Here is a 14,001-nt window from a genome sequence, read left to right as displayed (position 1 = left end):
CCTAACACTCGGGACTCACTTCCAGGTTGCTGATAGTGTGAACATCAGTACAGGGAACCTAACACTCGGGACTCACTTCCAGGTTGTTGATAGTGTGAACATCAGTACAGGGAACCTAACACTCGGGACACACTTCCAGGTTGCTGATAGTGTTAACATCAGTACAGGGAACCTAACACTCGGGACTCACTTCCAGGTTGTTGATAGTGTGAACATCAGTACAGGGAACCTAACACTCGGGACTCACTTCCAGGTTGCTGATAGTGTGAACATCAGTACAGGGAACCTAACACTCAGGACTCACTTCCAGGTTGCTGATAGTGTGAACATCAGTACAGGGAACCTAACACTCGGGACACACTTCCAGGTTGCTGATAGTGTTAACATCAGTACAGGGAACCTAACACTCAGGACTCACTTCCAGGTTGTTGATAGTGTGAACATCAGTACAGGGAACCTAACACTCGGGACTCACTTCCAGGTTGTTGATAGTGTGAACATCAGTACAGGGAACCTAACACTAGGGACTCACTTCCAGGTTGTTGATAGTGTGAACATCAGTACAGGGAACCTAACACTCGGGACTCACTGAACATCAGTACAGGGAACCTAACACTCAGGACTCACTTCCAGGTTGCTGATAGTGTGAACATCAGTACAGGGAACCTAACACTCGGGACTCACTTCCAGGTTGTTGATAGTGTGAACATCAGTACAGGGAACCTAACACTCGGGACTCACTTCCAGGTTGCTGATAGTGTGAACATCAGTACAGGGAACCTAACACTCAGGACTCACTTCCAGGTTGCTGATAGTGTGAACATCAGTACAGGGAACCTAACACTCGGGACTCACTTCCAGGTTGTTGATAGTGTGAACATCAGTACAGGGAACCTAACACTCAGGACTCACTTCCAGGATGTTGATAGTGTGAACATCAGTACAGGGAACCTAACACTCGGGAGTCACTTCCAGGTTGTTGATAGTGTGAACATCAGTACAAGGAACCTAACACTCGGGAGTCACTTCCAGGATGTTGATAGTGTGAACATCAGTACAGGGAACCTAACACTCGGGACTCACTTCCAGGTTGTTGATAGTGTGAACATCAGTACAGGGAACCTAACACTCGGGACTCACTTCCAGGTTGTTGATAGTGTGAACATCAGTACAGGGAACCTAACACTCGGGACTCACTTCCAGGATGTTGATAGTGTGAACATCAGTACAGGGAACCTAACACTCGGGACTCACTTCCAGGTTGTTGATAGTGTGAACATCAGTACAGGGAACCTAACACTCGGGACTCACTTCCAGGTTGTTGATAGTGTGAACATCATTACAGGGAACCTAACACTCGGGACTCACTTCCAGGTTGTTGATAGTGTGAACATCAGTACAGGGAACCTAACACTCAGGACTCACTTCCAGGTTGTTGATAGTGTGAACATCAGTACAGGGAACCTAACACTCGGGACTCACTTCCAGGTTGTTCATAATGTGAACATCAGTACAGGGAACCTAACACTCGGGACTCACTTCCAGGTTGTTGATAATGTGAACATCAGTACAGGGAACCTAACACTCGGGACTCACTTCCAGGTTGTTGATAATGTGAACATCAGTACAGGGAACCTAACACTAGGGACTCACTTCCAGGTTGCTGATAATGTGAACATCAGTACAGGGAACCTAACACTAGGGACTCACATCCAGGTTGTTGATAATGTGAACATCAGTACAGGGAACCTAACACTAGGGACTCACTTCCAGGTTGTTGATAATGTGAACATCAGTACAGGGAACCTAACACTCGGGACTCACTTCCAGGTTGCTGATAGTGTGAACATCATTACAGGGAACCTAACACTCGGGACTCACTTCCAGATTGTTGATAATGTGAACATCAGTACAGGGAACCTAACACTCGGGACTCACTTCCAGGTTGCTGATAGTGTTAACATCAGTACAGGGAACCTAACACTCGGGACTCACTTCCAGGTTGCTGATAGTGTGAACATCAGTACAGGGAACCTAACACTCAGGACTCACTTCCAGGTTGTTGATAGGGTGAACATCAGTACAGGGAACCTAACACTCGGGACTCACTTCCAGGTTGTTGATAGTGTGAACATCAGTACAGGGAACCTAACACTAGGGACTCACTTCCAGGTTGTTGATAGTGTGAACATCAGTACAGGGAACCTAACACTCGGGACTCACTTCCAGGTTGTTGATAGTGTGAACATCAGTACAGGGAACCTAACACTCGGGACTCACTTCCAGGTTGTTCATAATGTGAACATCAGTACAGGGAACCTAACACTCGGGACTCACTTCCAGGTTGTTCATAATGTGAACATCAGTACAGGGAACCTAACACTCGGGACTCACTTCCAGGTTGTTGATAGTGTGAACATCAGTACAGGGAACCTAACACTCAGGACTCACTTATGTTGATAGTGAACATCAGTACAGGGAACCTAACACTCGGGACTCACTTCCCTGATAGTGTTAACATCAGTACAGGGAACCTAACACTCAGGACTCACTTCCAGGTTGCTGATAGTGTTAACATCAGTACAGGGAACCTAACACTCAGGACTCACTTCCAGGTTGTTGATAGTGTGAACATCAGTACAGGGAACCTAACACTCAGGACTCACTTCCAGGTTGTTGATAGTGTGAACATCAGTACAGGGAACCTAACACTCGGGACTCACTTCCAGGTTGTTGATAGTGTGAACATCAGTACAGGGAACCTAACACTCGGGACTCACTTCCAGGTTGTTGATAGTGTGAACATCAGTACAGGGAACCTAACACTCAGGACTCACTTCCAGGTTACTGATAGTGTGAACATCAGTACAGGGAACCTAACACTCGGGACTCACTTCCAGGTTGTTGATAGTGTGAACATCAGTACAGGGAACCTAACACTAGGGACTCACTTCCAGGTTGTTGATAGTGTGAACATCAGTACAGGGAACCTAACACTCAGGACTCACTTCCAGGTTGTTGATAGTGTGAACATCAGTACAGGGAACCTGAACACTCAGGGGGACTCACTTCCAGGTTGTTGATAGTGTGAACATCAGTACAGGGAACCTAACACTCAGGACTCACTTCCAGGTTGTTGATAGTGTTAACATCAGTACAGGGAACCTAACACTCAGGACTCACTTCCAGGTTGTTGATAGTGTGAACATCAGTACAGGGAACCTAACACTCAGGACTCACTTCCAGGTTGCTGATAGTGTTAACATCAGTACAGGGAACCTAACACTCAGGACTCACTTCCAGGTTGCTGATAGTGTTAACATCAGTACAGGGAACCTAACACTCAGGACTCACTTCCAGGTTGCTGATAGTGTGAACATCAGTACAGGGAACCTAACACTCGGGACTCACTTCCAGATGATACATAAAGTTTACCTTCAGCAACATACTTCATAAAATAGTCAAAAAACACCTCCAAAATTTGACTTAATCCCGCTGAGGTGAATTATGTTCAAGTCTGACACATCAGTAGCAACTCTGTAAATTTATATAATATTAACATTCATGCTGATGTTCACAATATTAACAATATTAACATTCATGTTGATGTTCACAATATTAACAATATTAACATTCATGCTGATGTTCACAATATTAACAATATTAACATTCATGCTGATGTTCACAATATTAACAATATTAACATTCATGTTGATGTTCACAATATTAACAATATTAACATTCATGCTGATGTTCACAATATTAACATTCATGCTGATGTTCACAATATTAACATTCATGCTGATGTTCACACTATTAACAATATTAACATTCATGCTGATGTTCATACTATTAACAATATTAACATTCATGTTGATGTTCACAATTTTAACAATATTAACATTCATGCTGATGTTCACAATATTAACAATATTAACATTCATGTTGATGTTCACAATATTAACATTCATGCTGATGTTCACAATATTAACATTCATCCTGATGTTCACAATATTAACAATATTAACATTCATGTTGATGTTCACAATATTAACATTCATGCTGATGTTCACATTATTAACATTCATGCTGATGTTCACAATATTAACATTCATGCTGATGTTCACAATATTAACATTCATCCTGATGTTCGCAATATTAACAATATTAACATTCATGTTGATGTTCACAATATTAACATTCATGTTGATGTTCACAATATTAACATTCATGTTCATGTTCACAATATTAACAATATTAACATTCATGTTGATGTTCACAATATTAACAATATTAACATTCATGTTGATGTTCACAATATTAACATTCATGCTGATGTTCACAATATTAACATTCATGCTGATGTTCACAATATTAACATTCATGCTGATGTTCACAATATTAACATTCATGTTGATGTTCACAATATTAACATTCATGCTGATGTTCACAATATTAATATTCATGCTGATGTTCACAATATTAACTTTCATGCTGATGTTCACAATATTAACATTCATGCTGATGTTCACAATATTAACATTCATGCTGATGTTCACAATATTAACATTCATCCTGATGTTCGCAATATTAACAATATTAACATTCATGCTGATGTTCACAATATTAACATTCATGTTGATGTTCACAATATTAACATTCATCCTGATGTTCACAATATTAACATTCATGCTGATGTTCACAATATTAACATTCATGTTGATGTTCACAATATTAACATTCATCCTGATGTTCACAATATTAACATTCATCCTGATGTTCACAATATTAACATTCATGCTGATGTTCACAATATTAACATTCATGTTGATGTTCACAATATTAACATTCATCCTGATGTTCACAATATTAACAATATTAACATTCATGCTGATGTTCACAATATTAACATTCATGCTGATGTTCACAATATTAACATTCATGTTGATGTTCACAATATTAACATTCATGCTGATGTTCACAATATTAACATTCATGCTGATGTTCACAATGTTAACATTCATGCTGATGTTCACAATATTAACATTCATGCTGATGTTCACAATATTAACATTCATGCTGATGTTCACAATATTAACATTCATCCTGATGTTCGCAATATTAACATTCATCGTGATGTTCGCAATATTAACAATATTAACATTCATCCTGATGTTCACAATGTTAACATTCATGCTGATGTTCACAATATTAACATTCATGCTGATGTTCACAATATTAACATTCATCGTGATGTTCGCAATATTAACAATATTAACATTCATCCTGATGTTCACAATATTAACAATATTAACATTCATGCTGATGTTCACAATGTTAACATTCATGCTGATGTTCACAATATTAACATTCATGCTGATGTTCACAATATTAACATTCATCGTGATTTTCGCAATATTAACAATATTAACATTCATGCTGATGTTCACAATATTAACATTCATGCTGATGTTCACAATGTTAACATTCATGCTGATGTTCACAATATTAACATTCATGCTGATGTTCACAATATTAACAATATGTTTCATCATAAGTAAAAATTGAAAATATGTTCTACGACACTATTACTACAGATGTTATACAAGATATACCTCGTGTTCGAGGTATATCTTGTATTATGTGTAAGTAGTAATGTGTTGCAGCTGCAGGAAGAGCCGGAGTAGGTGTGTATATATTGTATGTTCAGTCAGCTGGGAGTCTGGAACAGTGGAGGTGTGAGTGTCGTTGTCTGAGTGGCTGGTTATTCTAACAGGTGATTTGTTAAGTAACCATGGGCTTTTAGTATTGATATGCCGGAGTATCGGTAACGGGGGTTATACCTGGAGAAGGTTTCGTTTGTCAACACCCCCGCTGTCAAGTCTGAGATCAGTCCTCGTGGATCAGGGTGTGATCAACCTGGCTCTTACTGCTAGCCGCAGGCAAACCGACGTAAGAACCACAGCCCGGCTGACCAGGTAATGACTTTAGGTGCCTGTCTAGAGCCTTCTTGAAGACAGCCAGGGGTCTGTTTGTAATCCCCCTTATGTATGCTGGGAGGCAGCTGAACAGTCTTGGGCCCCTGCCATTAGTTGTTTTGTCTCTTAGTGTATTCGCGGCGCCTGTGCTTTTCATTGGAGGAATGTTGCATCTCCTGCCGAGTCTTCTGCTTTCGTAGGGAGTGATTTTCGTGGGCAGGTTTGGTACTAATCTCTCTAGGATTTTCGAAGTGTATATTATCATGTATCTTTCTCGCATGGGTTCCAGGGAATACATATCAAGGGACTTTAACCGTTACAAGTTTTATAGGTGCTTTATCATACTTATGTGTGCCGTGAAAGTTTTCTGTACATTCTCCAGGTCAGCAATTTCACGATTTGAAGAGAATCATTATGGGCTTGGTGTCCCTAGTCTTGAAGGTTCACATTATCCATCCTGTCATTTTCCTAGCGGATGAGACAAATACATTGTTGTGGTCTTTGAAGGTGAGATCTTGACATTATCACTCCCAGGTCCTTCACATTAGTGTTTTGCTCTACTGTATGGTTAGAATTTGTTATACATCCTGATGCAGTTTTAATTTACTCATGTTTTCCATATCAAAGTAGTTGAAATTTCTCTTCGTTGAACTTCATAGTTTTCTGCAGCCCATTTAAAGATTTGGTTGATGTCCACTTGGAGCCTGGCAGTGTCTTCGATGGACGTCACTGTCATGGCAATCCGGGTGTCATCCGCAAAGGAAGACACGGAGCTATGACTTACATCTCTGTCTATGTCAGAAATGAGGATAAGGAACAGGATGGGAACGAATACTGTGCCTTGTTGAACAGAGCTTTTCATTGTAGCTGCCTCAGACTTTATTCTGTTTACTATTGTTCTTTGTGTTCTATTTGTTAGGAAGTTATAGATCCATTTACTAACTTTTCCTGTTATTCGCTTATTACACATTTTGTGTTCTACTACCATGGTCGCACTTGTCGAAGGCTTTTGCAAAGTCTGTGTACACTACATCTTCATTTTATTTATCCTCTAAATCATCCAGGACCTTGTCATAGTGGTCCAGTAGCTGGGACAGGCAGGAGCGACCTACTCTAAACCCGTGTTGCGCTGGGTTGTGTAATTAATGGGTAGCTACGTAGGAGGTTGGCGATCGTCTTAGAACCCTTTCAAAGATTTTTTTGATATGGAATGTTAGCGCTATTGGTCTGTAGTTATTTGCAATTGCTTTACTGCCACCTTCGTGGAGTGGGGCTATGTCTGTTGTTTTTAGTGACTGTGGGATGACCCCTGTGTCCATGCTCCTTCTCCAAAGAATGCTGAAGGCACCTGACAGGGGCTTCTTGCAGTTCTTGATGAACAGGGAGTTCCATGAGTCTGGGCCTGGGGCAGAGTGCATAGGCATGTCATTAATTACCTTTTCGATGTCTTGTGGTGTTAGGATAATATCAGAGAATTTTGAAATGACCAAATTTAGGGTCTCGGTCATAAAAATTCATTTAGATTGTCGACCTTTAGTCTGGTTAACGGCTCGCTGAACACTAAGTCGTATTGAGACTAGTATCTCACCCATTTCTTTGCTGTCGTCGGTGTAGGTCCCGTCTCGCCTAAGCAGGAGCCCAATACTGGATGTTGTTTTACCCTTAGATTTGGCATATGAGAAGAAGTATTTTAGGTTTCTTCTAATTTCCTTTATGGCTTTAAGTTCTTCCTGAGATCCTTGTCTCCTGTAATATTCCTTAAGCTTAAGTTCGATATTTGCTATTTCTTTGACCATGTCTGTACCTCTATTATGTTGTGATCTTGATGCGGTTATATTACGTATCAGATCGTCGTTGTTAGTGACGATGAGGTCCAGCGTATTTTCTAGTCTTGAAGGGTTAAGGTGAATTTGGTGCAGAGATTTAATAGCTCATGTGTGTGTGAATTTTCACCTGAGCTGCCTCTCGAGGTGATCTCTGCTAAAATATTATTTGCTATACTCCTCCACTTTAGGTATCTCAAGTTGAAATCTTCCAGTAGCAGTAGCAGGAGTTGGAAGATTTTCCATACAGTGGTCAATTTTCAAAAGCTGTTCCTGGAATTGCTGGGAAGTTGCATCCGGAGGCTTGTATACCACTACAATGACAAGGTTTTGATTTTCGATCCTTACTGCCTAAACTTAACCACAACACTTGGGATGTTTATTAATTCTGAGCAAATGAGCGACTCTGTAACATACAGGCCAACCTTTCCCCCTCACTGTTGCCTGTTTAGTCTGTCACATCAAAATAGGTCATAACCTGGAATCCACATTTCGTTGTCAAAATGATCTTTTATGATGGGTCTCTGTGAAAGCCACATTTTTCCGTTATCGGTTAAAAAACAGCCGATACTTTTTAAAACGTGTGCTTAAAAATATTAACATCAACATAGTTCCTTTGTATAAAGGCAAAGGGGATAAAAGAGAGTGCAAAAATTATAGGGGGATAAGTCTGTTGAGTGTACCTGGTAAAGTGTATGGTAGAGTTATTATTGAAAGAATTAAGAGTAAGACGGAGAATAGGATAGCAGATGAACAAGGAGGCTTTAGGATAGGTAGGGGGTGTGTGGACCAGGTGTTTACAGTGAAACATATAAGTGAACAGTATTTAGATAAGGCTAAAGAGGTCTTTGTGGAATTTATGGATTTGGAAAAGGCGTATGACAGGGTGGATAGGGGGGCAATGTGGCAGATGTTGCAAGTGTATGATGTAGGAGTTAGGTTACTGAAAGCAGTGAAGAGTTTTTACGAGGATAGTGAGGCTCAAGTTAGAGTATGTAGGAAAAAGGGAAATTATTTCCCAGTAAAAGTAGGCCTTAGACAAGGATGTGTGATGTCACCGTGGTTGTTTAATATATTTATAGATGGGGTTGTAAGAGAAGTAAATGCGAGGGTCTTGGCAAGAGGCGTGGAGTTAAAAGATAAAGAATCACACACAAAGTGGGAGTTGTTACAGCTGCTCTTTGCTGATGACACTGTGCTCTTGGGAGATTCTGAAGAGAAGTTGCAGAGATTGGTGGATGAATTTGGTAGGGTGTGCAAAAGAAGAAAATTAAAGGTGAATACAGGAAAGAGTAAGGTTATGAGGATAACAAAAAGATTAGGTGATGAAGGATTGAATATCAGATTGGAGGGAGAGAGTATGGAGGAGGTGAATGTGTTCAGATATTTGGGAGTGGACGTGTCAGCGGATGGGTCTATGAAAGATGAGGTGAATCATAGAATTGATGAGGGGAAAAGAGTGAGTGGTGCACTTAGGAGTCTGTGGAGACAAAGAACTTTGTCCTTGGAGGCAAAGAGGGGAATGTATGAGAGTATAGTTTTACCAACGCTCTCATATGGGTGTGAAGCATGGGTGATGAATGTTGCAGCGAGGAGAAGGCTGGAGGCAGTGGAGATGTCATGTCTCAGGGCAATGTGTGGTGTGAATATAATGCAGAGAATTCGTAGTTTGGAAGTTAGGAGGAGATGCGGGATTACCAAAACTGTTGTCCAGAGGGCTGAGGAAGGGTTGTTGAGGTGGTTCGGACATGTAGAGAGAATGGAGCGAAACAGAATGACTTCAAGAGTGTATCAGTCTGTAGTGGAAGGAAGGTGGGGTAGGGGTCGGCCTAGGAAAGGTTGGAGGGAGGGGGTAAAGGAGGTTTTGTGTGCGAGGGGCTTGGACTTCCAGCAGGCATGCGTGAGCGTGTTTGATAGGAGTGAATGGAGACAAATGGTTTTTAATACTTGACGTGCTGTTGGAGTGTGAGCAAAGTAACATTTATGAAGGGATTCAGGGAAACCGGCAGGCCGGACTTGAGTCCTGGAGATGGGAAGTACAGTGCCTGCACTCTGAAGGAGGGGTGTTAATGTTGCAGTTTAAAAACTGTAGTGTAAAGCACCCTTCTGGCAAGACAGTGATGGAGTGAATGATGGTGAAAGTTTTTCTTTTTCGGGCCACCCTGCCTTGGTGGGAATCGGCCAGTGTGATAAAAAAAATATATATAAAAAAATAAACACTCTACTTCACCATTGTGAGTTATACACACACACACACACACACACACACACACACACACACACACACACACACACACATATATATATATATATATATATATATATATATATATATATAAATATATATATATATATATATATATATATATACATATATATATATATATACGTACACATACATATACACACACACATAGGAGAGTACACATACACATAACATCGGCAAGTAAATTTAAAAACAGGCCAAGTAATGAGTAATCTTGTCATCTCAGGGTAATTAAGTAATTTAATATTTAACCTTCCTGTGTTATTTAATATACAGTGTGCAATGAACATTCACTTATATATTGAACATAGTCATTATAATTTTAAAATTAAACAATGTAGGACAAGTACCAGTATCGGTATCGGCAAAAATGTTGGTATCAACCCATCCCCAGTTTTAATGATTTTTAATGATTTTAATGATTTTTAATGATTTTTAATGATTTCCTGCAGTAGAAACCTAAACACAAGTATCGTAAGTGAGGTAACGAGAGATTAGCGAATAGTACAGTGAATAATGTTGTGTGTGGAACAAAGTAGCGTATTGTTGTGTGTGGAAAAAAGTAGCGTATTGTTGTGTGTGGAACAAAGTAGTGTATTGTTGTGTGTGGAACAAAGTAGTGTATTTTTTGTGTGGAACAAAGTAGTATATTGTTGTGTGTGGAACAAAGTAGTGTATTGTTGTGTGTGGAACAAAGTAGAGTATTGTTGTGTGTGGAACAAAGTAGTATATTGTTGTGTGTGGAACAAAGTAGTGTATTGTTGTGTGTGGAACAAAGTAGAGTATTGTTGTGTGTGGAACAAAGTAGCGTATTGTTGTGTGTGGAACAAAGTAGCGTATTGTTGTGTGTGGAACAAAGTAGCGTATTGTTGTGTGTGGAACAAAGTAGCGTATTGTTGTGTGTGGAACAAAGTAGTGTATTTTTTGTGTGGAACAAAGTAGTGTATTGTTGTGTGTGGAACAAAGTAGTATATTGTTGTGTGTGGAACAAAGTAGTGTATTGTTGTGTGTGGAACAAAGTAGTATATTGTTGTGTGTGGAACAAAGTAGTGTATTGTTGTGTGTGGAACAAAGTAGAGTATTGTTGTGTGTGGAACAAAGTAGCGTATTGTTGTGTGTGGAACAAAGTAGTGTATTGTTGTGTGTGGAACAAAGTAGTATATTGTTGTGTGTGGAACAAAGTAGTGTATTGTTGTGTGTGGAACAAAGTAGCGTATTGTTGTGTTTGGAACAAAGTAGAGTATTGTTGTGTGTGGAACAAAGTAGCGTATTGTTTTGTGTGGAACAAAGTAGCGTATTGTTGTGTGTGGAACAAAGTAGTGTATTGTTGTGTGTGGAACAAAGTAGTGTATTGTTGTGTGTGGAACAAAGTAGTGTATTGTTGTGTGTGGAACAAAGTAGAGTATTGTTGTGTGTGGAACAAAGTAGCGTATTGTTGTGTGTGGAACAAAGTAGAGTATTGTTGTGTGTGGAACAAAGTAGTGTATTGTTGTGTGTGGAACAAAGTAGTATATTGTTGTGTGTGGAACAAAGTAGTGTATTGTGTGTGGAACAAAGTAGTATATTGTTGTGTGTGGAACAAAGTAGTGTATTGTTGTGTGTGGAACAAAGTAGTATATTGTTGTGTGTGGAACAAAGTAGTGTATTGTTGTGTGTGGAACAAAGTAGTATATTGTTGTGTGTGGAACAAAGTAGTGTATTGTTGTGTGTGGAACAAAGTAGAGTATTGTTGTGTGTGGAACAAAGTAGCGTATTGTTGTGTGTGGAACAAAGTAGTGTATTGTTGTGTGTGGAACAAAGTAGTATATTGTTGTGTGTGGAACAAAGTAGTGTATTGTTGTGTGTGGAACAAAGTAGCGTATTGTTGTGTTTGGAACAAAGTAGAGTATTGTTGTGTGTGGAACAAAGTAGCGTATTGTTTTGTGTGGAACAAAGTAGCGTATTGTTGTGTGTGGAACAAAGTAGTGTATTGTTGTGTGTGGAACAAAGTAGTGTATTGTTGTGTGTGGAACAAAGTAGTGTATTGTTGTGTGTGGAACAAAGTAGTGTATTGTTGTGTGTGGAACAAAGTAGTGTATTGTTATGTGTGGAACAAAGTAGAGTATTGTTGTGTGTGGAACAAAGTAGCGTATTGTTGTGTGTGGAACAAAGTAGAGTATTGTTGTGTGTGGAACAAAGTAGCGTATTGTTGTGTGTTGAACAAAGTAGTGTATTGTTGTGTTTGGAACAAAGTAGAGTATTGTTGTGTGTGGAACAAAGTAGCGTATTGTTGTGTGTGGAACAAAGTAGCGTATTCTTTTGTGTGGAACAAAGTAGCGTATTGTTTTGTGTGGAACAAAGTAGCGTATTGTTGTGTGTGGAACAAAGTAGTGTATTGTTGTGTGTGGAACAAAGTAGCGTATTGTTGTGTGTGGAACAAAGTAGCGTATTGTTTTGTGTGGAACAAAGTAGCGTATTGTTTTGTGTGGAACAAAGTAGCGTATTGTTGTGTGTGGAACAAAGTAGCGTATTCTTTTGTGTGGAACAAAGTAGCGTATTGTTGTGTGTGGAACAAAGTAGTGTATTGTTGTGTGTGGAACAAAGTAACGTATTGTTGTGTGTGGAACAAAGTAGTGTATTGTTGTGTGTGGAACAAAGTAGCGTATTCTTTTGTGTGGAACAAAGTAGCGTATTGTTGTGTGTGGAACAAAGTAGTGTATTGTTGTGTGTGGAACAAAGTAACGTATTGTTGTGTGTGGAACAAAGTAGTGTATTGTTGTGTGTGGAACAAAGTAGCGTATTGTTGTGTGTGGAACAAAATAGCGAATTGTAGTGTAGAACCAAGTAGTATATTATGGTACAAAGGGGACAGTGAAGCAACAACAAAAAACTACAGCGCTAACAACCCATATCATAAAAATCTTTGAAAGGGTTCTAAGAAGTAAGATCACCACCTGGACCCATTATGTACCTTTGTAATCTTTTGACTACCGCCCACAGGATGGGTATGGGGTGCATAATAAACATATTAAACTAACTAACTAACACCCATCTAGATACCCATGAGTCACACACCCCAGGGCAGCATGGCCTGTCCCAACTACTGGACCACTATCACAAGGTCCTGGATGCTCTAGAAGACAAACAAAACGCGGATGTAGTGTACACAGACTTTGCAAAAGCCTTTGACAAGTGTGACCATGGTGTAATAACGCACAAAATGTGTAATAAAGGAATAAAAGGAAAAGTTGGTAGATGGATCTATAATTTCCTAACAAACAGAACACAAACAGTAGTAGTCAACAGAGTAAAGTCTGACACGGCTAAGGTGAAAAGCTCTGTTATATATTTTTATATTATTATTAAGGCATAGTACTCGCTCCCATTCTGTTCCTCATCCTCATATCTGACATAGACAGGGATGTCAGCCACAGTGCAGTGTCTTCCTTTGCAGATGACACCCGAATTTTCATGTCAGTGTCCTCCACTGAAGACACTACAAGACTCCAGGCGGACATCAACCAAATCTTTAAATGGGCCGCATATAACAATATGAAATTCAATGATATGGATAACGTAAGGAAATTAAAACTATATCGGAACATAAAACAAATTTCAACCACTCAATAGAGCGATAAAGTAATGTAAAAGATCTGGGAGTGATAATGTCAGAGGATCTCATTTTCAAAGACCACGACATTGTATCAATCACATCTGCTAGAAAAATGACAGGATGGATAATGAGAACCTTCAAAACCAGGGATGCCAAGCTCATGATGACATTCCTCAAGCCGCTTGTTCTATCTAGGCTGGAATATTGCTGCACACTAACAGCACCTTTCAAGGCAGTTGAAATTGCAGACGTAGAAAATGTACAGAGAACCTTGACGGCACACATAAGTGCGATAAAACGCCTTAGTTACTGGGAACGCTCAAAGTTCCTCAACCTGTACTC

At 39.7% G+C, this 14,001-nt stretch overlaps 1 protein-coding gene across 1 annotated transcript in view; it reads right to left on the bottom strand.

Moving 5' to 3' along the window:
• Window positions 1-14,001, bottom strand: part of LOC128690364 (reelin) — an 871,665-nt gene that overhangs the window by 31,673 nt on the left and 825,991 nt on the right. The gene's annotated exons all lie outside the window — the stretch shown is intronic.

This window comes from Cherax quadricarinatus, chromosome 29 (genome assembly GCF_038502225.1).
Source record: "Cherax quadricarinatus isolate ZL_2023a chromosome 29, ASM3850222v1, whole genome shotgun sequence".
Lineage (NCBI taxonomy): Eukaryota > Metazoa > Arthropoda > Malacostraca > Decapoda > Parastacidae > Cherax > Cherax quadricarinatus.
Note: the sequence above shows the minus strand (reverse complement) of the source record. Positions and strands in the feature narration are given on the sequence as shown.